Below are 27,520 nucleotides of genomic sequence, written 5' to 3'. Positions count from 1 at the left end.
TTGTCTCCTTAACAGGAGCGAGCTGAGAACACTGCTCCTACTCCGCGGCCATCTTGGTCCCCCCTTTAACTAATATCATTTAGATGACAGGAAAAAAATAAAATGAATTTCAGGATTCTAGGTTCAGGAGGAATACAGAAACACAGGGAACTTTTTCTGCCTTCATTATTTCCCTCTTTATAAGTGGCACAAGAAATAACAAAGTATATTTTGACTGGATTTCACATAGATTTTTCTTAACTAGTGCTATCTATTTATCTATCTATCTATCTATCTATCTATCTATCTATATATATATATATATATATATATATATATATATATATATAAAGCTAGCACTGAAGATATAGTGGCAGTCAATAAGATAGGCAATGTTGCTGCCTTCAGCAAACTTACATTTTAGTTGGAGGAGATGTATAGTAAACAGTTTAAAAAGTTGAGACTATAAGACCACTAATTCATTAGTTCATTCACCCACTCACTCTCTTTTTAATAAACATGGAGCTTATATACAGAGGAAGACAAAGCTTCAAGTAATTATAAATCAATAAGTGCTACAAAAATGTATGGGACTACAAAGAAATGCACGGTGCTAAGAGATTGTGTGTCTAGGATAATATCAAGGAAGGCCTAATACAAATGTGATTTTTATAGAAAGTGATATTTGAGTTTTCAAGTGGAAGATGAGTAAATCAGGTGAAGAGGGTGGGGATAGGATTTGGAGAAGAAACAGTTGATGATAATAATTTCAGATAGATCTAGTGTGTTTAAGGTCCAGAAATTGAAGAAAACATTGTACATTTGAGGTTATCAGAATGGCTGCCGAGGATAGTGATATAGACTGAATGTTTGTTTGCCTTTCAAATTAATATGTTGAAACCTGCTCCGCCAATGTGATGGTATTTGGAGGTGGGACCTTTGGGAAGTCATAAGGTTGGAGCCTTCATGAATGGGATTAGCACCCTTATAAAAGAGATGCCAGAGAGAAACCTCACCCCTTCCACTATGTGAGGACACAGCAAGAAGATGGCCAGGAAGCAGGCTTTCACCATACACCAAATTTGCTGGTGCCTTGATCTTGTACTTCCCAGCTTCCAGAATATGAGCAATAAATTTCTGTTGCTTATAATCAACCAAGGCTATGGTATTTTTGTTATAACAGCCTACATGGACTAAGACATATTGAGAGGAAGAAGAATGGCACTAGAATATTAGAGGAAGACAGAGTCACCAAATCATGATGGCTCACAGTGCAATGATGAAGAGTTTGGATGTTACTCTGAGGGAGTAGAAAACTAGTGAAGGGGTTTTGAAGGGGTTTATAATCAGGGAAGTAATAAAACCCATATGCTACCTGTAATAAGAGAACAAAATGGCATAAATAATAAGGGCACAAAGGCATGACTCAAAACTATATGTACTCTAGTGGCAAAAGTGAACTGCTATGACTGGAGAAGGCATTGTTGAAGGCAGACATAAACTGGACCTGATGAATGGGAGAGATTTGTAGTTGATAAGGTGGTTTATTTTAGGTGGAGGAAAACACCTGAATGGAGTGAAAAGGAACCCACCCCTCTCTTTATTCAGTGGAAATATCTATTTTTTCCTGATATATTTTGTAAAATTTTTATTTATTGGTTTTAGAAAGAGAGAGGAAGTAGAGAGAAAGAAACATCAATATGTTGGTCTACTTATTTATGCATTCACTGGCTGCTTTAAAAAAAAAGATTTCCTTTATTTATTTTTAGAGAGAGGGCAAGGGATGGAGGAAGAGAGGGAGAGAATCATCAATGTGTGTTTCCCTCTTGCATGCCCCCAACCAGGGACCCGGTCCACAACCCAGGCATGTGCCCCAACTGGAAACCAAACTGGCAGCCCTTTGGTTCTCAGGCCAGCATTCAATCTACTGAGCTACACCAGCCAGGGCCTATTCCTGATATTTTGATGTTGAAAAACAAAAATAGAACTCTTAAAAATCACTTTGTGAGATGGGTTAATGGCTGAAAGAGGAGATATGAGTCACAAGTCAAGGGCAATCTGAGGAAAAGGATTAGAGGAAGAATGAAATCAGTAATGGCTTAAGTATTTGCTTTTCCAAATAAGCAAAGAGCTAGGTGTTCCTCAGACCAGAAACAAGAAAATGTTGAGAATACCCTTCCCACAAAGTACAGGTTTTGGAATGGGAAGTGATAATGAAAATATCCAGAAAGTTCTGTGAAGACAGACCCTATATCTATGGCCTTAGCATTTAGTATACTGCATTTCAAATAGTAGAAATTTAGTAAATATGGTGCTTCTAAGATTAGTCCTAAATGTTAAGTGTAAATCTTGTGTCTAGGGTACCTGAGAGTATAAAGGACCTAGATTTACTATGAGCACAGTTATAAGGGAATAATGGTTGGGGGGCAGGATTTGTTGTTTGTCGTCAGTTTGGCTCAATGCCTGTATTAGTTTATTATTACTACTGTAACAAATTGCCACACTCTTAGTAGCTTAACAACACAAATTTATTATCTTACTCCTCTGTAGGTCACAAGTCTGAAATGAGTCTCCCTGGGTTAAAATCAAAATGTAGGCAGAACAGCATTCCTTTTTGGAGGCTCTAGGGGATAATTCATTCCTTTGCCTTACTGGCTTCTAGAGGTTGTCCCCATTCCTTGGTTCATGACCCCTTCCCCAGTCTTCAAAGCCAGCAACATTGGATAATTCTTTGTCTCCTCAGTTCATTCTGGCACTTTTTCTTCAGCTTCCCTCTTCCATTGCATGTTAACATGTTCCAGGGATAGGGATGTAGATACTATTGTGATGGGGAAGGCATTATTCAGCCTGTTATAAGCTTTTATCCATAAAACTGGTAAATATGCTCCACTTGACAGTATTCCATTCTTGCAAGCCCACAGCATATAAAGTACTTAATGTAGTACATTGACCACACAGTAAAAACAGTTGTATAACACTGTCAAACAAGTAATAGATTGGTTAAAGTGAAGAATCATATAAAATAAAATATATCATCCATAAGCATTTTATTTCAACCTAAAATATATAAATGTACATTCATTCACCAATCTGGTGATGTGATATCAGGCCAAGGACTTTTTTAAAAAAGATTTTATTTACTTATTTTAGAGAAAAGGGAAGGGAGGGAGAAAGAGGAAGATAGAAACATCAATGGATGGTTGCCTCTCATGTGTCTCCAACCAGGGACTTGATCTGCAACCTAGGCATGTGCCCTGACTTGGAATTGAACCAGCACCCCTTTGGTTCATAGGCTGGTGCTCAATCCACCGAGCCACACCAGCAAGGGCTAAGGTTGTTTTTTTTGTTTTGTTTTGTTTTGTTTTTAAGTATGGATCCTCTGACTGGAATTTCAGTCTCTTTCTTCCATAGGTTACATTCCTAATGTATCCTATTAGACTTCTAGCTTCAGGTTTTCTCTCTTTGTGTCTGCTATAGGGCAGTTTTTAAAAACAATGTGTTTTTTTATCAAGTTCTTTCCAAAAGCATTGAACTTAGTTTCCATGGGAACAGTAGCTTCCATTTAATACTCATATTTAATAAATTTACATTAAGTTATTTAATTATATTAGCAAGTACAACTGGCATAAATGGTTTTGGCAACAAAACAACTAATTCTTGCTAAGTGCCAACTTAACACATGGGAGGAGAAGTATAAAGGTCAACCAGAGGATAACTTATTGCATATGAGTTTTCCTTATGTTCTCAGCATTGTCAGTATATATTTCAGTGGGAAGGAAAAGCATCAACTAAATCTACCAGGTCAGTTAAGCGGAGATTGGTAAAGGGAGCTTTTACTATATTTAAAAGTTTACTAGGAAAGGACTATTAATAGGTACTAGTAGTCTCAATTACTGAAATATTCAATTAATTCCTGAAAGCATCCTCCTCCTGAAATGTGCATCAGCTAATAGTAGCAATAGTTAATATTTATTTAGTGCTTATTATGTGCCCAGCATTGTGTCAAGCACTTCATTCAACATTTATTTAACCCTTACAACAACCACATGAGCTAAGATTATGACCGTTTTGTAGAGAAGATAACTAAAACTTGGATCTAAAAAATCTTGCCAAATGTCACACATCAAAAAACGTTGAAGCCCAAGAAGTTCAGCTCTAAATAGAACCCATATTTATTACTGTTATACTATGTTGCCAACATCAAATGAGCAAGTTAGGAATTGTAGCATGTGGTATTCAACTTTCAGTTACCTCTTTGTTTCTTCTTTATAGTCCAGTGGTGGATCATTAAAAAACAGGAAGCAAGACATCTGTGACAATGCCCCTAAGCAAGTTTCTTTGCTTTCTTATCCTCTAAGACATGGTAGTTACATAACTCTCTTTCTCTGGTAATGACCTAGAAGCGTAACCTGGGAGGGGGGCAAGATAGTGGCAAAGTAGGAGGATTTGCCTCACACTGCTTCCAAAAACCAAACTGAAAATAAAAATAAAGAATGGAGCCCTGGCTGGTATGGCATCAGCCTGCAAACCAAAGGGTCACTGGTTCAATTCCCAGTCAGGGCACATGCCTGGATTGTGGACCAGGTCCCCAGTTTGGGGTGCATGAGAGACAACCACACATTAATGTTTCTCTCCCTTTCCCTCTCCATACCTTCCCCTCTCTAAAAATAAGTAAATAAAATAATACTTAAAATATTTTTTAAAAAATAAAGAGGGGAACATACTCCTGAAATAAACCGAGGATTACCTGAAGAGGAGACATTTAACTAAAGACAGGCAGAAACCACCTCAAGAGCAGTAAGAAGGGCAGGGACATGAAAAAGGCCAGCACTGCTTTCGTGTGAAGTAGGCTGAGGTTGTGGCATGGCTATTGGAACTTCCTCAGAGAGAAGTGAAACCTGGACCTCAGACCAGAATCCCAAGCACAGAGCATCAGTGCCAGGAGAAGCTGACCACATAACATCCAGTGATGAAAGGCAGTGGGGTTTTTGCCTGCTGGAGACAAACAGAGCCCACCGGAGAAAAAAGCCACTTTCTTTTTTTTTTTTTTTTTCTAAGGGGACAACACACAGGATTAATGTATGCATCTACTCACCTTGGGTTCTAGTGAAGGGAGGGCAATGTGGTCTGGAGTTGTGTGAGGAGAGTCTAGAGAGGGAGGCTTGGGGGAGAGGTATGGGGGAATGGCTTCTGGCTTCCTGGTGCTAGGATATACCTCCATACCACAGCAGATATTTTTCTTGAGAAGAGCAAGCCCTTCTCAGGGGAAAAACAATTACCCCACCCTGTGGGAAACTGCTTACCACAGCCTCTGGAATGCTGCTCATCCTACACTCTGTAATCCTCCCCACCCCAACACTGATTTCTTTTTAAAAATTATTTTATTTTTATCTTTCTTACTTTCCTTTAACCTTCATCTTATCCCCTACTGAAGAGACAGCAACATAGGCAGATTCAGGGGTGTTAGACATTGGCTTTAGGGCACAGCCATTTCAAACACTTTCCTGGGAACCAGGCTGGTGCTTCCCCCTTACAGGAGAGCTTAGGAACACCCTCCCAGTTTCCAACAGACCCAAACTCTGGGTTCGGGAGGCACAACCTACTTTCCTACTAGGACCTTCACCCTGATGAGCTCAGGAAAATAATCCAGGACAGACTCAGATGTGTGGCACAGGGAAGGTGGAAAATACCATCTTCCCTGAAGTATAAATGGAAACTCCCATGGGAGATCCAGGAGTACCATCATCCCAATTCCAACAGTAACAGATGGGTCAGTGGCTAGACTAAGACTAAAGGTAGGACCACAGGCAAAGGCAAGTGAAAACAGATCCAGAGGTGCCTTCAGTCATTAGCTGACCCAACCCTGGGCCCCGTGCTGATAAAAAGTCAGCTTTACAGAGAAGTGGGGCCTATCTCAGGTGCAGCCAAGCCTGAAGGAGACAGCCACAAACTATGGATCGCTTGTAGCTTTGAATAAGCTGCCTAGAGCTAAACATGGACAGCATCTGACATTGGCTTAAACCAGCTTCAGACAACATCAGAGTCATATCTAGAGGGAGAACCCAGCATGAAAGCACTAAACTCTGCTGAAATGAATTCCACTTCATTCTTTTTTATTATTTTTTGTTTTTTCTTTCACATAGCTTTTAATCATTTTTTCTTTCCCATAATTTTTGTTACTTTTCTCTATATTTTCTTTCAAAACTCATATTTTACTCTTTTTTTTTTCTTACTCCATTTTGCCATCTTCATTCATTTTCTTATTTTTAAAATTTTATTTTTTTGCCCTTATTTGTTCTTATGTGGGATTCCCTGTCAGCACCTGTACAACAGCATACAAGATATGGTGGGAATTGGGACTCTCAGTCAGCCAGCCAGGGGGAGAACCCACCAATGAATAAGTCAATAATAATCAAGCCCCAAGTATAACAAGAGACCTCACATAAACCACACAAGGGGCATTCCTAGAGCATCCAGCTCAGGATATCAATGAGACTGGACCACAGAGTCTTATAGGACTCCTATCACAGACCACCACAAGAAGACAGGATGTCAAAGCAGATCTATCTAATATATAGAAACAAACAAAAAGTGTCAGCTAAAATGGAGACACAAAGAACTCCTAAACTAAAGAAAAGGAAGGATCTCCAGAAAAAGAGCTAAATGAAATTGAGGCAAACAACTTATCAGGTATAGAGTTCAAAGTAATGGTTATAAGAATGCTAAAAAAAAAACTTAGTGAGAACTATAGGGAACTACATCAGCATGAAAAAAAGACACAGGAAGCTTGACTAAGAACCAGCTGGAAATAAAAAATGCAATATCAAAACTAAGACTACAATTGAAGGAACTAAAAGCAGGCTAGATGAAGCAGAGGATTGAATCAATGATTTAAAAGATAAGGTATATATATTAAAAAAAGAAAACAGTCAGAGTAATAAAATAAAAAAGACTTAAAAATAACAAGGATGGTTTAAAAGGAACATTGGAACATTAAATGTAACAACATTTGCATCATAGGGATACCAGAAAGAGAAGAAAGGGAACAAGGAAGAGAAAACCTGTAAGAAGAAAAAGTGACAGTGAACTTCCCTAACCTGGTAAAGGAAAAAGTCACACAAGTTCAGGAAGCATAGAGAGACCCAATAAAGATGAACCCAAAGAGACCACACCAAGACATGTCATAATTAAAATGACAATGTGTAAAAACAGAGAGAATTTTAAAAGCAGCAAGAGAGAAAGTCAGTTACCTAGAAGGGAGCTTCAATAAGACTGTCAGTTGATTTCTCAACAGAAACTCTTCAAGCCAGTAGATATTGGTATGAAGTATTCAGAGTAATGAAAAGCAAGGATCTATACTCCATCCACAAAACTATCATTTAAAATTGAAGGTGAAATAAGGAGCCTCCCAGAGAAAAAAGCTAAAGGACTTTATTAACACCAAACCATCACTGCAAAAAATGTTAGAGACTGCTTTAAAAAGAAGTAATAAAGAGAGAGAGAGAGAGAGAGAGAGAGAGAGAGAGAGAGAGAGAGAGAGAGGAAAACAGGTATAAAGGAACAAAATGGCAATGAACAGGTACCTATCAATAATCTTTTTTAAAGTATATTTTATTGATTATGTTGTTACAGTAGTTCCAGTTTTTTCCCCTTTGCTCCCCTCTGCCCAGTACACCACTTCCCTCCAGCAATCCCATCCCCCTTAGTTCATGTTCATGGGTCATGCATATAAGTTCTTTGCTGTTACCCTTTCCTATATTATTCTTAACTCCCCCCCTGTCTATTTTGTACCAACCGATTATGCTTCTTAATCCCTGCATCATTTCCCCATTTCTCTCCCTTCCCTCTGCCAGCTAATACCCCTCCAGATGATCCCCACATCTATGATTCTGTTCCTATTCTGGTTTGCTTAGTTGGATTTTGTTTTTATTTTTAGATTCAGTTATGGATAGTTTTGAGTTTCTTGTCATCCTATCAATAATTTTAAATGTAAATGAATTAAACGCTCTAATCAAAAGGCATAGGGTAACTGAATGGATAAGGAAATAAGACCCATATATATTCTGTCTACAAGAACAAAAGATTTACACACGTTGAAGGTGAAGGGATGGAAGGGATGGAAAAAAATATATTCCATTCAAAGGTACCAGAGGAAATAAAAGCTTGAGTTACAATACTTATATCAGACAATAGACTTCAAAACAAAGGCCAGAAAAAAGAGAATGAAGGTCACTACATAATACTAAAGGGATCAATCCAACAACAGAATATAATCCTTGTAAATATATGTCCACCCAACATAAAAACACCTAAATATATAAAGAAAATCTTTTTTTTTTTTTTAATTTAAGAAAGAAGCACCGGTACCTTATCGTTCGAACTTAAAAGAACATACCCAGGGCAAGACAAATTTCAAAAGACATGACACACTTGAAGTACAGAATTTTATTTAGAAACTGTTTAAAGTAGAAAAAAACCCTGTCAAGAAAGACCAGGTGGAAAACGGATTCCCAATAAAATGGAATTTTAGGGCAACAAAAGTCTAAAAGGCCACAAAAGAGAAATAGCACCACTGTTATTTGAACAATGGCTAGTTACTTGCATTTTTGGCATTGATAATCACGGAACTGGATCTGGGTTTTCCTCTGAATTCCACAGCATGCACTACACAACAGTTTATCATAAAATACCTGCTTTCTACACACATTTTAGGACAAACTACCACCAGAAACAAATCAATACAAATACATCAGGGGCTGAGCAATCTCAGTAGTGGGTGACTCAGAATTTGCAGAATTCTGCTGAACAAAGGAAATGAATAGGCTGCGGGCAAAGCAAATGAGCGAGTGCTAAGGAATGAAATATTTTAAATATTAATAATTAATTCAGACATGGTACTGTATTTTCTGAAAAAGAAAATTTACATTTAATAACACGCTAACGAATTTTATCTCTGAAGAGATTAGTGCACTGGCAAAGTACTCTGTAACAGCGGAGGGCTGTGGACAGCAGGTACCAGAAACACGCAGCCTTGCAGATCCCAAGGCAGCGATGGCCTTCACTGATCACCCCCTTTGTCAGGGGTCCAAATAGAACTTGCAGCATGATCACATGCCAGCTGAACTTCCACTCTAAGCAGCAGACTTTAAGGAGCCATAAAGGAGTCCCCAGTGGGCAAGGGAAGCAGAGAAATATGTTAAATATAAACTTAAAAGACAGTAAAATGGGACACAACCCCCGCTCACATCCCAGAGATGTGGGCAAGTCCCCAAAAGTAGTTGTTAGATTTAAAAACTGAACACACCTCATTTCCCAAAAAAACCCACAGTACATAGGAATCTCAGGGGTAATTGGAAAAATCATCAGAGAAATGCTCAATGAAAATCAAGCTATTCAACTCAAACATCTCAGGGTTGAAACACACCCTGTATTCATTCAACCAACAGTGCCTCTTGCTTCTTAGCAGAGATGCAATTGGTCAAGGAACCAAATGGCTTTACAGAGCAGTTTTTTAAAGTCTCCTTCTGGGCCAAGGTTAGGCCTGTGAAGATTCAGGCAGCCCTGTGAGGCCTGCGAACAGCAGGCTCCAAAGTTCCAAGGTCTGGTCCTTCCTTCCCAGACGCAAGGGCAATACACAAACTCTCCTCTCAGGTTACATTTCATATTTTGAAATATGGAAGCATATTTTAAATACTCTTAAGGCATTTATTTATTAAAATGTTCTTTGCCAAAATTTCAGATTAGCTTAAAATTCAAATCAGTCTTTACCTCAGCGTATCACATAAAAACACCTTCTCCAGCAATCAGTGGTACTGGCGTCCGTATGGTGAGCCCATAGTTAGCCTCTTTGTTTCCTAGATGAACCCACTAGATGTTAATACTGCTCTGCTACAAGATAAAAGTTCCTAACTCAAACTTATTGGAAAAGGAGTGAAACTTCTGCAAAGTGCACTTTAAGAAGAGGTACTTTTTGCTTATGAAAAGAAACCAGTGAGGTGAGTCCTCTAAGAATAATAAAAGGGAGTATTTTACAGGTAAGCACATGATTTGGAGTGAAGAATTCAGATGTTGCTCTGCTGCCAGGATGTTAATTAATACTCTTCTTGTTCCTCCTGCGGGCCCCCTTCATCAGGTATCACAAAGCCTTCATCTGTGGCATAAAGAATGTCCACAATCCTCTGCAATACAGGGTTGTTTTCCCCCTCATTCTCCTGGAAAATCAATTCAATGTTCCTTAGCTTTCCAAAGTAGAAATCTCGTTCTTTCTCCAAGTCTTTGATGGTAAGTTTCAATACGTTGACCTGCTGCATCAGTTCAGCTGCTTCATCATCCCCATTGCCCACACTAGGATTCTTCCGCACCACACCTGGGCCAGCCTTAGGGGTTGCAGTAGTTTTGTGTGTCGCAATGGGTCTCTGTGGAGCTGCACTGCTAGAGCTGAGAGGTTTCTTCGGTTTGTTCAGAGCTGGAGCAACAAGGGAGGGGGCCACTGTAGTTTCTTGACCTTGTCTGGCAGCGACAGGGTCATAGTCTTTTCCATCATAGTTTGCATCAAAAAACTTCTCGAACCACTGAACGAATTCAAAATTGCCCTGAAACTTTCCTTTTACTAATTTGTCCACGGGAATTATTTTGTCAACACCCATTCTCTTAAAACCTGCTTGTAGTATTTTGAAGTTCTGGATGTATTCATGTTCTAGCTTAGCTTGGAATTTCACTTTCTTCAAGGCAATGGAGCCAGGGAACAGCATGTCCATAAACTGACAAGAGGCAGCCCCTGAGCACAACTGTTCAATCTTTGTTAGATTCAACTGCAGTGACTCATTGATCCAGGCCAGCATGTCATGTTGACTTAGGTTATCACTGGTGACTGACGTTGAGTACACATTCACTGCCATCTTCGGCTCTCGGCGGAATCCCGTCCACTGCCCGTGCCCGGCTCCGGTTCCATCTTCGTCTCGTTCAAACCGTCCGACCCCGCCCGCCCGCTCAATGACCTCATACGCACCTCCCCGTTACTCGATGACGTAAAAATCTTGGTGGACTTTAAGGAAGAAATCAACAGCAAAAAAGTCATTGTAGAGTATATTAAGACCATACTGTCATCCATTGGATAGATGCTCCAGATGAAAATCAACAAGGAAACCGCTAATTTAAATGACACATGAGATCAAATTGATTTAATTGATATTTACAGAACATTTCATCCCAAAACCTCAGAATACACATTATTCTCAAGTGCACATGATCATTCTCAAAGACAGACCACATGTTAGGACACAAAATAAGTCTTAAAAAATTCAAGAATGAAATTATATCAAGCATGTCCTCAGATCACAATGACATGATACTAGAAATCAACCTCAGTTAAAAAAAACTCAAAATCATTCACATAAATGGAAGCTGAATAGCATGCTATTAAATAATGAATGGGTCATCAATGAGATCAAGGAAGAAATCAAAAAGTACCCTGAAACAAATGAAAATGAACACAAAACAACCAAAACCTATGAGACACAGTGAAAGCAGTCTTGAGAGGGACATTCATAGCATAGGTACCTGAAGAAGAGAAAAATCTCAAACAACCTAACCATGCACTTAAAGGACATTTTTTTTAAAGTCCAAAGGAAGTATAAAGAAGGAAGTAGTCATGATCACAGTGGAAATAAATGACATAGAGACTAAAAAAAACAATCCAAATGATCAATGCATAGAGGAGCTGGTTCTTTGAAAAAATATATAGAATTGACAAACATTTAAGCAGACTCATCAAGAGAAAAAAAGAGAGGACCCACATTAATAAAATCAGAAATGAAAGCAGGGAAATACCAACTGATACCACAGAAATACAAAGGATTGTAAGAAAATACTATGAAAAAGTATATGACATGAAATTGGACAATCTGGAACTCGGAAAATGGTGTCAGAGTAGTTAGCAGCTCTGTATACTTGCTCCCATGATGGACCAGACTTGGAGTAAAAACACAGAGCAGAGAGTGAATGAGAGCGGCTGTGAGTGAACACAAACACAGATGAGAGTTCAGGGATTGTGTGACAGTTTTTTGCAAAAACTAGGGCTCATGCTTTCTAAAAAGGCTACCTAGCCCAGCGCTTCTGGCTGCACCATGTAGGGGCAGCTGTGGATTGGTTCAGCAGCTGCAAGCTACCAGGTGGAAAGAGAAGGCCTAGAAGGTGTGGCCCCTAGAAAATGCTCAATGGGAGCAGGCCTCCCATAGGCTGAAGATCTCTGGAGGGAGCAGTCAGCAATTCACCACCATTACTGTATCACCACAGGACCCTTCCTGGCAGTGCTATCTGGGAAGGATCCATTGAGAAACTTTGTATGAAACTCTTCGAGGCTCAGGAAGGTGGAGGCCAGTCCTGACCATGAGAGACTATGTTTTTTGGGGGGAAGGGGAATACATGGAGAATGGGTCCCCCAGAGACTGGTGCTGCAGTGCGGGGGTCACACAGAGACTCTTGGAAGGAGAGCTGAGGCAAGACCGAAGACTTTGCAGGGATCCTGAGCTTGCACTCCAGCACATGGGCACAGCGGCTCTGCTAAACAAACACTCAGAAGGCTAGAGTGCATCACAGGACCAGTGGGAGAGACCCAGCCTAGTGTGGCTCAGAAAGGAGGGCTTCACAGTGGAGAGTTTGGCAGAGCTGCCAGCAAGAGAGCAGCAGCCTCAAGACTGGGAGGCAGGGGTTCTGAAGCATCCAGATAGATCTCAGCACAGACAAGTGAGCCCACCCTCCACCTGTGGGATCCCAGGCTCAGAAGTATCCTGCTGGGAACATTTCCACAGGGGAAAGAAAAATCTCTGGAAAGACCCTTCACCAGACACCAGGATCTACACAGTTCCTCGGGCCCTGATCTACTAAACCCAGCATAGGAGAGAAAATAAAGACAGGCACAACAAAGTCCAAACTTTTCCCTTGCATAGCTTCTTAACATTCATATATTGCCTTCAAGTTTAGGCTTAATATGTCACCAGCTTTTATATTGCAGTTTATGTCAAACCTCATATATTGCTGTTCCCTTCTCTTACTCCATTTTACCTTCTTCTTTCTTCTTATCTTGGATTCAGATTCTATTTTCTCTCTAGCTATGACTTGTTTCCATTCCGTATTTTATTATTTCTCCTCCCCCCAGCCTCTAAGAACCATTGGTGATTGTCATTAGCCATCTCATGTTCTTTTTCCAATTCTTAAAATACCCTTATTCTCCCTCCACCTCTATTAATCTTTCCTCAGGAGATGTGGATAATGTGATTGTTGATACATTTCTTCAAGCTCATATCTAGACAGCCATTATTTTTGTATTTCAAATCTCAAATTTTATCATTCTACTCTCCTACTATATCTTGCCTTACTCTTGCCCTCTCTATATTTCAATTTAAATGTGTTTTTCCCTGGCTTAGCCTGGTTTTCATTTCTTATTTTAAGTATTCCTTCTCCCTCTATCCTCCACCCTTTTATCACCAAACCATATATATATAAATCTTAGCCCATTTGTTGTTGAGAGTGTTGTTGTTGGTCTTTTTCTCCAATTAGGTCCCTATTAACTGTATATATATATAATTTTATGATTGTTATTTTTCTTCTTTATATATATAGTGGAAAAACCCACCAACGAATGATCCAACAACAACCAGAAACCAATTACAACCAGAAAGCCCACATAAACAGCATAAAGGGAAGCCCAAGAACATCAAGCTCTAGAACTAAAAAAGACTGCACTGCTGAGCCTCACAGGACTCCTAAAAAAAGGTCACACCATGAAGGCAAGGAAGCAAAGAAGACCAATCTAATATGCAGAAACAAACAAGAAGAGTCACCTAAAATGCAATGACAAAGAAACAACCACCACTCTAAAGGAAAGGAGGAATCCCCAGAAATGTATCTAAATGAAATTGAAACAAGCAAACTGTCGGACCTTGAGTTCAAAATAATGGTTATGAGGAATCTAAACAAGCTCAGTGAGAACTACAAAGAACTCCAGGGAAGCTACAAGGAACTCACTGAGAACTATGCCAGTATTAAAAAAGACATAGAAACTATCAATAAGATCCAGGAGGAAATGAAGAATACAGTTTCTGACCTGAAGAACACATTAGAAGGAATCAAAAGAAGGCTAGATGAAGCAGAGAATTGGATCAGCGAGCTGGAGGACAATGTAGAAAAAAATTCCCAGAGAGTGCAACAAAATAAAGAAAAAACAACTGAAAAAGAATGAAGAGGGCTTAAGAAAGCTTCAAGACAATATGAAACATAATAATATCCATATCATAGGGATACCAGAAAAAGAAGAAGAGGAGGAAGGAATAGAAAACCTGTTTGAAAAAGTAATGACAGAAAACGTCCTGATTATAATGAGAGAGAAAGTCTCACAAGTCCAGAAAGCACTGAGGGCCCCAATGAAGATGAACCAGAAAAGGTCCACTCCAAGACACATCATAATTAAAATGGCAACATTCAAAGACAAAGAGAATCCTAAAGGCAGCAAGAGAAAAACAGCTAGTAACATGCAAGAGAGCTCTGATAAGGCTATCAGATGACTTCTCAACAGAAACATTATAAGCCAGAAGGAATGGCAAAAAATATTTCAAGCAATGAAAAGCAAAGGCCTACAACCAAGACTATCCTACCAAGCTAGGCTCTCATTCAAAATGGAAGGTGAAATAATAAGTTTCCCAGACAAAAATGGCTGAAATAATACCTCATCAAACCAGCATTGCAGGAGATGCTAAAGGGACTTCTTTAGGAAGATGAAGAAAAAGTTTGGGGGGATAGAGGTACAAAGGGGAAAATGGCACTCAATAAATACCTATCAATAATAACCTTAAATGTAAATGGACTAAATGCTCCAATCAAAAGACATAGGGTAGCTGAATTGATAAGAAAACATGACTCACATATATACTTTCTACAAGAGACCCACCTCAAAACAAAAGATATACACAGACTGAAAGTGAAGGGATGGAAAAAAATACTCCAAACAAATTGACATAAAAAAAGCTGGGGTAATAATACTTATATCAGGAAAAAATAGACTTAAAAAAAAAAAGGCCATAGAAAGAGACAGAAAAGGACACTGCATGATACGTAAGGGAAGAGTCTATCAAGAAAATATAACCATTGTAAACATATATGTACCCAACATAGGAGTACCCAAATATTTAGGGAATATCTTGGAGGACTTTCATAAATATATATACAGCAGCACACTCATATTAGGGGACTTTAACACCCCATTGTCAACAATGGACAGATCTACCAAACAAAGAATCAAGATGGATGGATGGATGTCATGACACTGAATGACTACTCTAGATCAAATGGACTTAATTGTTATATACAAAAACTTTCACCCCAAAGAAGCAAAATAAACATTCTTTTCAAATGCAGAAGGAATGTTCTCAAAAATAGACCCTACGGTATGACACAAAACAAGACTCAACAAATGCAAAAAAACTGAAATCATATCAAGCATTTTCTCAGATCATTATGGCTTGAAACTAGAAACCAACATCAAGGGGAAAACTCAAAAACATTCAAATTCATGGAGAATGAATAACATGATAGTAAACAATGAATGAATTAACAATGAGATCAAGGAAAAAATCCAAAAGTTTCTGAAAACAAATGGAAATGAATATACAACAGCCCCAAACCTATGGGACACAGGGAAGGCAGTCCTGAGAGGGAAGTTCATAGCAATAAGTCCTACTAAAAAAGATAGAAAAATTTTCAAATAAACAGCCTAGCCCTACATCTACAAGAACTAGAGAAACAACAACAAACAAAACCCAGAGAGAATACAAGTAGTAAGGAAACAAGATCAGAGCACAATTAATGACAAAGAGACTAAACAATAATTCAAAGGATTAATAAATCCACGAGCTGGTTCTTTGAAAAGATAAACAAAATCAACAATCCTTTAACCAGGCTCATCAAGAAAAAAAGAGGACTCAAATAGACAAAATTAGGAAGGAAGGGAGAAATTACAACTGATACTACAGAAATACAAAGAATTGTAAAAAATTACTATGAACAGCAATATGCCAATAAATATGAAAACCTGGGCAAAATAAACACATTTCTAGAAACATATAATATTCAAACCCTGAATCAAGAAGAAGCAGAAAGCCCGAATAGTCTGATAACAGCTAGTGAAATTCATGCAGTAATAAAAAGACTCCTGGCACACAAAAGGCCTAGATTGGACGTCTTCACAGGTGAATTTTACCGAACATTTAGGGAAGAACTAACTCCTATCCTCCTCAAACTATTCTAAAAATTCCAAGAAGAGGGAAAAATCCCAAGAAGAGGGAAAAACCCCAAACTCTTTCTATGAAGCCAGTATTATCTTAATTCCAAAACCATCTCAAGACACAACAAAGAAAGAAAACTACAGGCCAATATCACTGACGAACTTAGATGCTAAAATCCTCAACAAAATATTGGCAAACTGGATCCAGCAATACATTAAAAAGATCATACACCATGATCAAATGGGATTCATCCCAGGAATGCAAGGATGGTACAAGATTTGCAAATCAATAAACATAATACATCACATAAACAAAATGAAAGACAAAAATCACATGATCATATCAATAGATGCAGAAACAGCATGTGAAAAAGTACAGACCCATTTTTGATTAAAACCTTCAGCAAAGTGGGAGTACAGGGAGCATACCTCAACATAATAAAGGCCATATATAAAAACCTACAGCCAATGTCATAGTCAATGGGCAAAAAGTAAAAGCTTTCCCTCTAAGATCAGGCACAATACAAGGTTGTCCACTTCCACCACTTCTATTCAACACAGTTTTGGAAGTCCTAGCCACAGTGAACCAGACAAGAAAAAGAAATAAAAGACATAGAAATTGGAAAGGAGGAAGCAAAACTATCATTGTTTACAGATGACCTGTTAGTGTACATAGAAAACCCTATAGACTCCACCAAAAAATGACTGGATCTAATAAGTGAATTTAGTAAAATAGTGGGATACAAAGTCAATATTCAGAAATCAAAGGCATTTTTGTACACCAACAATGAAATATCAGAACAGAACTAGAAAAAAAATCTCATTTACTATAGCAAAAAGATAAATAAAGATACATTAAGCAAGGATGTAAAAGAATTATACTAAGAAAACTACAGAACATTGAAGAAAGAAATTAAAGAAGACACAAATAAATGGAAGAATATACCGTATTCATAGATTGAAAAAATTAACATAATCAAAATGTCCATTCTACCCAAAGCAATCAATAGATTCAATGCAATTCCTATTAAAGTACCAATGACATATTTCACAAATCTAGAACAAATATTCTGAAAATATATATGGAACTAAAAAAGACTATAAATAGCCTCAGCAATCTTGAGAAAGACAAAGTTGGAAGCACTATAAGTCCACTGTAATCAGAACAGTCTGGTCCTGGGATAAGAACAGAGACACATAGATCAATGGAACAGAATAGAGAGCTCAGAAATAAACCCTTTTCTCTATGATCAATTAATATTCGACAAAGAGGGCAGCAGCATATAATGGAGTAAAAATAGCCTCTTCAGTAGATGGTGTTGGGGGCATTGGACTAATACTTGCAAAAAGAAAAAGAAAAATAAAGAAAATAAACTAGACTACCAATATACACCATGCTCTAGAATAAGGTCAAAATGGATAAAAGACAAATATAAATCACAATACCATAAAAACCTCAGAGGAGAACATAGGCAGGAAAATTACAGATATCTCATGTAGAAATATTTTTGCCAATATATTTCCTAAGACACTGGAAGCAGGAGAAAATTAACAAATGGGACTACAATGAATTAAAAATCTCCTGCACAGCTAAAAAAACCATCAACAGGGTAAAAAGGGAACCCACAGTACAGGAGAACATATTTACCAATGATACATTGAACAAGGGTTTAATCTCTAAAATATTTATTTAGAAACCTATGACTCAGCAGCAGAAAGACAAAGAATCCAATTAAAAAATGGGCAGAGGACCTGAATAGACACTTATCTAAAGACATACAAATGGTGCATAGACATATGAAAAAATGCTAGCATCACTATTCATCAGAGAGATGCAAATTAAAACCACGAGATATGAGAAGGAAGATGGCGGAGGAGTGAGGGGAGGCTGTGCTTTCAGCCTTTTAGTTTGGACTAATTGCAGATAGAACATCTCAGTGAGCAGCTGGACACAGGCAGGAGTCGAGCCTTGGAACTGCTGGAATAGAGAAAAACCATCTGAAAACAACCTGTTTAGTGAGGATAGCACAGGAAAAAGGGACAAGACAAGATTCCTGACTGGGGTGGCTGCCCGAGCTGCGGCTGGAAGTACACAAAGGCTTTTCAGCGATCATAGGCTTCCCCAGAGAGGAGTCAGGAGGAGAACGGATCTCTGCCCGCTGGCAGAGACAGGATTCGACCAGGTGGCATTGGTGCTAAGGAGAGGAGACAACGTCTGCTGTGAAAGTGAGAACGTAATTTTCCTTTATATTTTTCTCTTGTGGACTGCGGAGAGGGGTGGAAAGTTTGGGGGTGGTAGGACATTCTTGAGGAGTGCAGGCGCAAAGGCGAACTCATCCACTCCCCAACCCTCCCCTTGGGTCCCTAGGGTGCGCATCGGGAAGTGCCCTCATTCACTGGTCCAGGTGCACGGGACCACGAGTCCAGGTGCCCCTCAGACACTCCCCAAAAGACATAAGATCAGTACCACAACGGGCGCAGGGAGGGCCCTCTGGACATGCAAAAGACCATGAGCAGACACCCCTGGCCAGCTCCAGTGGGCGCGAGGCCGGAGCACAGACCACTTACTCAGGCTCTGCTTGTTCCCAACCAGGCAGATGCTGGAATGGAGGGTGGTTGTGGCACAGCAACAGCTAGGGGCAGCAACTCACAGACGCTCACTTCCACTGTGCACAAGTGTCTGGGACTCTGCCCTAAGAGGCCAGAGACCAACTCCCGGGGTATGGCTCAGCATGACTGAGGATAGCTCTCAGGCCGCTTTGCACGCACACGGGCACGCGAGCACAAAAGCACCTCAGCTGGCTTCAATAGGCACCAATCTCTCACTTGCACTGTGCCCTAGTGTCTGGGGCCCCACCCTGAGAGGTGAGAGACCAACTCCTGGAATGTGGCTCGGCAGGCCTGAGGCAAGCTCGCGGGCTGCCTTGTGCGCTCAGGGGTGCGTGCACAAAGGCTCCTCAACTAGCTCCAACAGGCACCAAAAGAACGTGTAGTGCCGGCCACCGTGGGTGCACACCGCTGCTGCAAGAAACAGGAACCTCTGACCCACTTCATTAGATCAGTCATGGATGCAGAAAAAGAAGCTGACACACAAAAGCTTAACTGACTAAAAACATTCCTTTTTTCTTTTTCTTTTTTTCTTCCTTAAAGGGGGGAAAAAAACTGTATCTCTAATCTGTTTCTTAAATCTCTCCCTCTCATCCTTTCTCTTTAATTGTTGTATATTTGTTTGTGTGTCTAGTTTAGCCTCCCTTTCACTCTAAATAAATAGAATATAACTACTATATAAATCCAATACTATACAAGCCCACTTTCTTACTATATTCTGCATTCTTCCCTCTTTTTCTTCTATTTTTATTAACATACAATGTAAATATTACCTACTGTCTTGCATAGTCTCAACTATTATTAATCTATCATCCCTTCTCTCGAAAATCATATTTCTCCTCCCTAAAAGCAACTCTTATCTATTCTTCCTATAATATAAAAGCTCTAATCTCGCTACATTTATATTAATACTGGCTCGTTGGCTGACGATAGCGGAATAGAGGGTGGGGGATATTTTAGAGGGTGTGGGTCTCCTGTCTGGGCCATGTGTTTATGTTTTTAACAGCATCTCCACAAAAGAACTCAAGACAAAGTGGACAGTGACTCTGAATCAACTAGCCAGAAGGAAGATCCTACAAAAGAGCATCTGAAATATAACCAGATAGCATAAACAAATGACATAAAGGGTAACCCAAGAACATCAATCTCAGGAGATCAAAGAGACTGCACCATTGAAACCCCCAGATCTCCTATGAAGAATCTCATACACAAAGGTGGGAAGTCGAAGCAGACAAACCCAAATAATAAAAACAAACAAGAAGAATCCAACATGGTAAGATGCAGAAATAACCTCTCAATGAAAAGAAAAGAGGAATCCCCAGAAAGAGAGGTAGATGGAATAGACATAGCCCAAATGTCAGACACGGAATTCAAAACAATGGTGGTGAAGAAGCTCAATATACTCGACAACCTTAAAAGCAACTATGACAACCTCCAAGAAAGTTACCAACAGCTCCAAGAAAATTACAGGGAACTTGCAGAGAACTACACCAGCATAAAAAAATACCTAGAAACTATTAACAAGAACCAGGAAGAAAAGGAGAATTCAATCTCTGAACTGAAAAACACAGTAGAATCAGTCAAAAGCAGACTAAACGAAGCAGAGGATTGGATTAGTGAGTTAGAAGATAATGTACAGAAAAATTCCCAGACAATACAGCAAAGTAAATAAAGACTGAAAAAGTATGAAGAATAAATAAGAGAATTACAAAATAGCATAAGGAAAAACAATATCAGAATCATTGGAATTAAAGAGGGATCAGCAGAACAAAGAATAGGAAAACTGATAGGAGAAATAGTGACAGAAAATTTTCCCAACTTCATGAGAAAAATAGTTGTGCAAGTTCAGGAAGCACAAAGGGTCCCAGTGAAGATGAACCCCAACAGGCCCACTTCAAGACACATCATAATTAAAATGACAACATTCAAAGACAAAGAGAGAATCCTAAAAGCAGCAAGAAAGAAACAACTAATAACATACAAGGGAGCTCCAATAAGGCTATCATCAGATTTCTCAGCACAAACACTACAAGCCAGAAGAGAATGGCAAAAAATATTACAAGCAATGAAAAACAAAGGCCTACAACCATGAATACTCTACCCGACAAGGCTCTCATTCAAAATGGAAGGTGAAATAAGGAGTTTCCCAGACAAGAAAAAAGCTAAAAGAATACTTCTCCACCAAACCAGCATTGCAAGAGATGCTAAAGGGTCTGCTTTAAGAAGATGAAGAAACAGAGAGAGACAGAGAAGAACACAAGTACAAAGGGGGAAAATGACAATGAATAAGTGCCTATCAGTAATAACCTTAAAGGTAAATGGATTAAATGTTCCAACCAAAAGACATAGGGTGGCTGAATGGATTAGAAAGAATGACCCACATATATGCTGTCTACAAGAGACCCACCTTAGGACAAAAGATCTACACAGACTGAAAGTGAAGGGATGGAAAAAAGTATTTCAAGCAAATGGACATGAAAAAAAGCTGGGGTGGCAATACATAGGGAAAACAGATTGCACAGCAAAGGCCATAAAAAGAGACAAAGAAGGACATTTCATAATACTTAAGGGAAAAATCCATCAAGAAGATATAAACCTTGTAAACATATATGCATCCAACTTAGGAGCACCCAGATATGTAAGAAAATTTTTGAGAGACTTCAGGAAGGATATACACAGCAACACACTCATGTCATTGTCAACAATGGACAGATCTTTGAAGCAAAGAAACACCAAAGATATTGAGGCATTGAACAACACTCTAGATCAAATGGATTAGTTGAGATATATATAACTCTTTACCCCAAAGAAGCAGAATATATATTCTTTTCAAGTGCACATGGTACATTTTCAAAGATACACTACATAGTAGAACACAAAACAAGCCTCAACAAATTCAAGAAAATTGAAATTATATCAAGCATCTTCTCAGATCACAATGGCTTAAAATTGGAAATCAACCTCAAGGAAAAAACTCAAAAACATTCAAACTCAGGAAGAATGAATACCATGCTATTAAATAATGAATGGTTTAACAATGACATCAAGGAATAAATCAAAAAGTTTCTGGAAACTAATGATAATGAACACACAACAACCTAAAACCTATGGGATACAGCGAAAGCAGTCCTGAGAGGAAAGTTCATAGCAATACAAGCCTACCTAAAAAAGATAGAAGAATCTCTAACAAAAAATTTAACCCTACAGCTACAAGAACTAGAGGAACAACAACAAACAAAGTCCAGAGTGAGTAGAAGGAAGGAAATCATCAAGATCAGAACAGAATTAAATGACGTGGAGACTAAACAAACAATTCAAAACATCAACGAAAGTAGGAGCTGGTTCTTTGAAAAGATAAACAAAATTTACAATCCTTTAACCAGGCTCATCAAGAAAAAAGGAGAGAGGACCCAAATAAATAAAATCAGAAACGAAAGAGGAGAAATCAGAACCGATTCCACAGAAATACAAAGGATTGTAAGAAATTATTACGAACAACTGTATGGCAAGAAATTTTACAACCTAGAGGAAATGGACAAATTTCTGGAAACATATAATCTTCCAAAACTGAATCAAGAAGAAGCAGAAAGCCTGAACAGACCAAGAACAACTAGTGAAATTGAAGCAGTAATAAAAAATCTCCCGGCACACAAAAGCCCTAAACCGGATGGTTTCACAGGTGAATTTTATAAAACATTTAGGAAAGAACTAACTCCTATCTTCCTCAGCTATTCCAAAAAAATCAAGGAAGAGGGAAGACTCCCAAATTTTTTATATGAAGCCAGCATTACCCTAATTCCAAAACCAGGTCAAGACACAAAAAAGTGAGAAAACTATAGGCCAATATCGCTGATGAATATAGATGTTAAAATCCTCAACAAAATATTGGTAAACCGGACTTCTGGCCAAGATGGAGGTGTAGACAGACATGCTGCATCTCCCTCCTCAAGTAAGAAGGAATACAACTACCTCAAAACTAGAAACAACCAGAAGTTCCAGAAAATCAAAGTGCATGGAAGTCCAGCAAACAAGGATATAAAGAAGAAATACTCATCCAGACAGGTAGGTGGGGCGGAGCCCAGGCGGAGAGGAAATGGCATGTTGGTGTCAGCAGTGGCAACAGCAGCAGCTTGGGGGAAAGTGCAGTTACAAGTTTTAAAAAGTCAGGAGGGATACCTGGGGAGTGTTCCCAGCTCTGTACCAAAACAACTTATTTTCTCAGCTCGGGGGAAAAATCAAGCCTCATTGCTTTTGACTGTGCAAACTAGTGAGGGTTGAGACAGAGGCAGAAACTGTGGGTCTCAGCAGAATCCGCTTGTTTAAAGGGCCCCCACAGACCTAGTAAATCTGCAGACCCACTCACTCTGGGATCAATGGCCAGAGCAGCAGCTAGAGGGGCGCCAGTCCAGTGTGGAAGTGGGAGAAGTGCCTGGAAAAGGGGCGAGTGCTGGGCAAGTGGCATTGTTCCCTCTCAGACCCCTCCCCAGCAAACAGCACCACAACGTGGTGAAACAGGTCGCTCTTTACTGATGAATCCCTAAGGCTCAGCCCCTTACAATGCAGTAGGAGCGACAGATCTCCCTAGGACATGGAAGCAAACAAACACAGGAGACTTCCGGCCAAGAAGGAGGCCTAGACTGACACGCCCCATCTCCCTCCACAACTAAGAAGAAATACAACTACCGCAAAACCATCAATAACCAGAAGTTCCAGAAAATAAATGGAAGTCCAACGTGTAAAGTTATAAAGAAGTGGTGCTCCTCCGGACAGGTAGGAGGAGAGAGGTCAAGCTGTGCTGTCCGTGGCAGCAGCAGTGATGGCGGCAGGACAGTGACAAGCACAGACACCCATATTTAAGGGGAGGTGAGAAGTGCCTGGGGAGCACCCCTGGCCTCATACCAGATCTGTCAGCTTGCGATTCCAAAGCCAGGGAAGAAAGACCCCCATTGCCTTGGCCTGTGAGGCCCAGTGTGGGTGGAGATGGAGGAGGAGGCTCCCGGTCTCTCAGCGGAGATTGAACAGCAGGAATTCATCTTGGATCCCCACCCCCGCAGAAAACGCCTGGTTGTGACGAATGCACAGGGCTCCCCCGCCCTATAGCATAAGTGGTGTGACAGCCCAGCCAAGGAAGCAAAGGTAAACACAAAACTGTTCAGGATGGCATAGATCATGGTAGAGATCTCAGTGATGCAGCTGATGAGACAGCAAATTTCTAATCTAATGAAGCAGCAGATAGAAAATCTTTCTGAGGCACAGTTCAGAGCTTTGCTTGTAAAAGCGCTTACAGACCTAACAGCAGATCTTAAACAAGACAGGGAAAGAATGAAGGCTAGTTCTGCTGAAATGAATGAAAATACATATGAAACTAGTGGTGAGCGCAAGAAAACCAGGGATCAAATCAACAAATCAGAATACAGGGAAGGAACACATAGTCAACCAGTGCATAAAGAGGAAACGAGAAGTGAGGAAAATGAGGAAAGGCTCAGAAACTTATCGTACAGCTATAAGCGGGCCAACATCCGAATCATAGGGTTGCCAGAAGGTGGAGAAGAAGAACTAGAATTGTAAAAGTTATGTGAAAAAATAATGAAACAGAACTTCCCTAACTTGGGAAAGGAAATAGACTTACAGGTCCAGGAAGCACAGACAGTTCCACATAAACTGGACCCAGGGAGAACCACACCAAGACACATTATAATCAAAATGTCAAAAATTAAGAATAAAGAGAGAATCTTAAAAGAAGCAAGAGAGAAGAAGAGAATTACATACAAATGGTTCTAATAAGACTATCAGCTGATTTCTCAAAAGAAACTCTCCAGGCAAGAAGAAACTGGCAAGAAATATTCAAAGTAATGCAAAACAAAAACCTACAACCACAAATACTCTATCCAGCAAAGCTGTCATTCGGAATAGAAGGGCAGAGAAAGTACTTCCAGGACAAAGTAAAACTGAAGGTGTTCAACGGATCCAAACCACTGTTATATGAGATGTTAAAGGGATTATTTAGGAGAATGGATTAAAACTATGAACATTAAAATGAAAGCTGTATCACAACAACCAACAACAGAAGCTAAGGAACTGAAACAAAGGCAAACAAAGTAGGCAACAAGAATTTGAAAAGAATTATAGGTATGCGGAACATTACGGGGGGAGGTCAGCAAGTAGGGGGAAAGGAGGAAAGGTGGGGAGATGGTGCAGGAATTAGGAAGCATAGTAGGAGGGAGTGGAGTAGATAGGAACATGTTGAGAGGAACTATATGCACAAGCAATGAACATAAACTAAGGTGGGACAGACAGCTGGGGGGAGGGATGTCACTGGGTGGAGGGGAACAAAGAGAAAAGAAAGAGGGACAACTGTAACAGCATAATCAATGAAGCATATTTTATATATATATATATATATATATATATATATATATATATATATATATATATATATTGACAAACTGAATTCAGCAACACATTAGAAAGATTATACACCATGATCAAGTGGGATTCATCCCAGGGATGCAAGGATGGTTTAATATTCACAAATCAATAAACGTAATACACTGCATAAACAAAATGAAACACAAAACCACATGATCATATCAGTAGATGCAAAGAAAAGCATCTGACAAAGTACAACAACCATTTATGATGAAAACTCTCAGCAAAATGGGAATAGAGGGAGCATACCACAACATAATAAAGGCCATATACGAGAAACCTGAAGCCAACATCATACTCAATGAAAAAAAAACTGAGACTATTCCCCCTGAGATCAGGAACAAGACAAGGATGTCCACTCTCTCCACTCCTATTCAACATAGTCTTGGAAGCTCTAGCCACAGCAATCAGACAAGAAAAAGAAATATAAGGCATCCAATTTGGAAAAAAGGAAGTAAAACTGTCATTATTTGCAGACAACATAATAGTGTACATAGAAAACCCTATAGACTCCACAAAAAAACTACTCAACCTAATAAGTGAACTTGTCAAAATAGCAAGATACAAAGTCAATATTCAGAAATCAAAGGAATTTCTGTACACCAACAATTAAATCTCAGAGATAGAAACTAAAAGAAAAACCCCATTTACCATAGCAACAAGAAAAATAAAGTACCTAGGAATAAACTTAACCAAAGAGGTAAAAGACCTGTACTCAGAAAACTACATAACGCCGAAGAAAGAAATTAAGGAAGATACAAATAAATGGAAGCATATACCATGTTTATGGATAGGAAGAATCAATATCATTAAAAAGTCCATACTACCCAAAGCAATTTATAGATTCAATGCAATCCGTGTTAAAATACCAATGACATATTTCAAAGACCTAGAAAAAATACTTCGAAAATTTATATGGAACCAAAAAAGAGCCCGAATAGCCACAGCAATCTTAAGGGAGAAGAATACAGTAGGAGGAATCACAATACCTGATATCAAACTATACTACAAGGCCAGGGTAATCAAAACAGCCTGGTACTGGCATAAAAACAGACACATAGATCAATGGAACAGAATAGAGAGCCCAGAAATAAACCCAGGTCTATATGGTCAACTAATATTTGACAAATGGGGAAGGAACATCAAATGGAGTGAGAAGAGCCTCTTTAACAAACGGTGTTGGGAGAACTGGACAGGGACATGCAAAAAAAAAAAAAAAATGAAACTAGGCCACCAACTTACACTGTACACCAGAATAAACTCAAAATGGATCAAAGACTTAAATGTAAGCCGTGGAACCATAAATGTCCTAGAGGAAAATATAGGCAGGAAAATTTCAGATATCCCACGTAGCAACATTTTCAATGATGTGTCGTCTCCTAAGGCAAGGGAAATAAAGGAAAGAATAAACAAATGGTTCTACATCAAACTAAAGAATTTCTGCTCAGCAAAAGAAAACATCAGCAAGATGAAAAGGGAACCAACCGTATGGGAAACTATATTTGCCAATGATACCTCAGACAAGGGATTGATCTCCAAAATATATAATGAACTTTTACGATTCAACACCAAGAAGACAGACAACCCAGGTAAAAAATGGGCAAAGGACCAGAACAAACACTTCTCCAAAGAGGACATACAGAAGGTCCATAGACACATGAAAGAATGCTCAACATCACTAGCCATCAGAGAGATGCAAATAAAAACCACAATGAGATACCGCCTCACACCAGTCAGAATGGCCATCATCAACAAATCATCAAACAGCTTGTGCTGGCAAGAATCCAGAGAAAAGGGAACCCTGATTCATTGCTGGTGGGAATGCAGACTGGTGCAGTCACTATGGAAAACAGTTTGGAATTTCCTCAAAAAACTAAAAATGGAACTGCCTTTTGAACCAGCAATTCCATTGCTAGGATTATGTCCAAAAAATCCTGAAACACCAATTCAAAAGAACCTATGCACCCCTATGTTCATATCAGCACTATTTACAATAGCCAAGTGCTGGAAACAACCTAAGTGCCTGTCTGTAGATGAGTGGGTCAAAAAACTGTGGTACATTTACACAATGGTGTACTATGTAACAGAAAGAAAGAAGGAACTTCTACCATTTGCAACAATATGGATGGATCTAGAGAGAATTATGCTTAGCGAAATAAGCCAGGCAACAAAAGAAAAATACCTTATGCTATCACCTATTACAGAAGACTAATGAACAACACAAACAAA

At 39.2% G+C, this 27,520-nt stretch overlaps 1 protein-coding gene and 1 pseudogene across 1 annotated transcript in view; both read right to left on the bottom strand.

Moving 5' to 3' along the window:
- COL4A6 (collagen type IV alpha 6 chain) overlaps positions 1–27,520 on the bottom strand; it is a 349,822-nt gene that overhangs the window by 227,839 nt on the left and 94,463 nt on the right.
- On the bottom strand, positions 9,981–10,962 carry LOC149990997 (microtubule-associated protein RP/EB family member 1 pseudogene; annotated as a pseudogene).

Source organism: Furipterus horrens, unplaced genomic scaffold (genome assembly GCF_987537825.1).
Source record: "Furipterus horrens unplaced genomic scaffold, mFurHor1.1.pri manual_scaffold_17, whole genome shotgun sequence".
NCBI lineage: Eukaryota > Metazoa > Chordata > Mammalia > Chiroptera > Furipteridae > Furipterus > Furipterus horrens.
The sequence above is the reverse complement of the archived record's forward strand: the minus strand, read 5'-3'. Positions and strand labels throughout refer to the sequence as shown.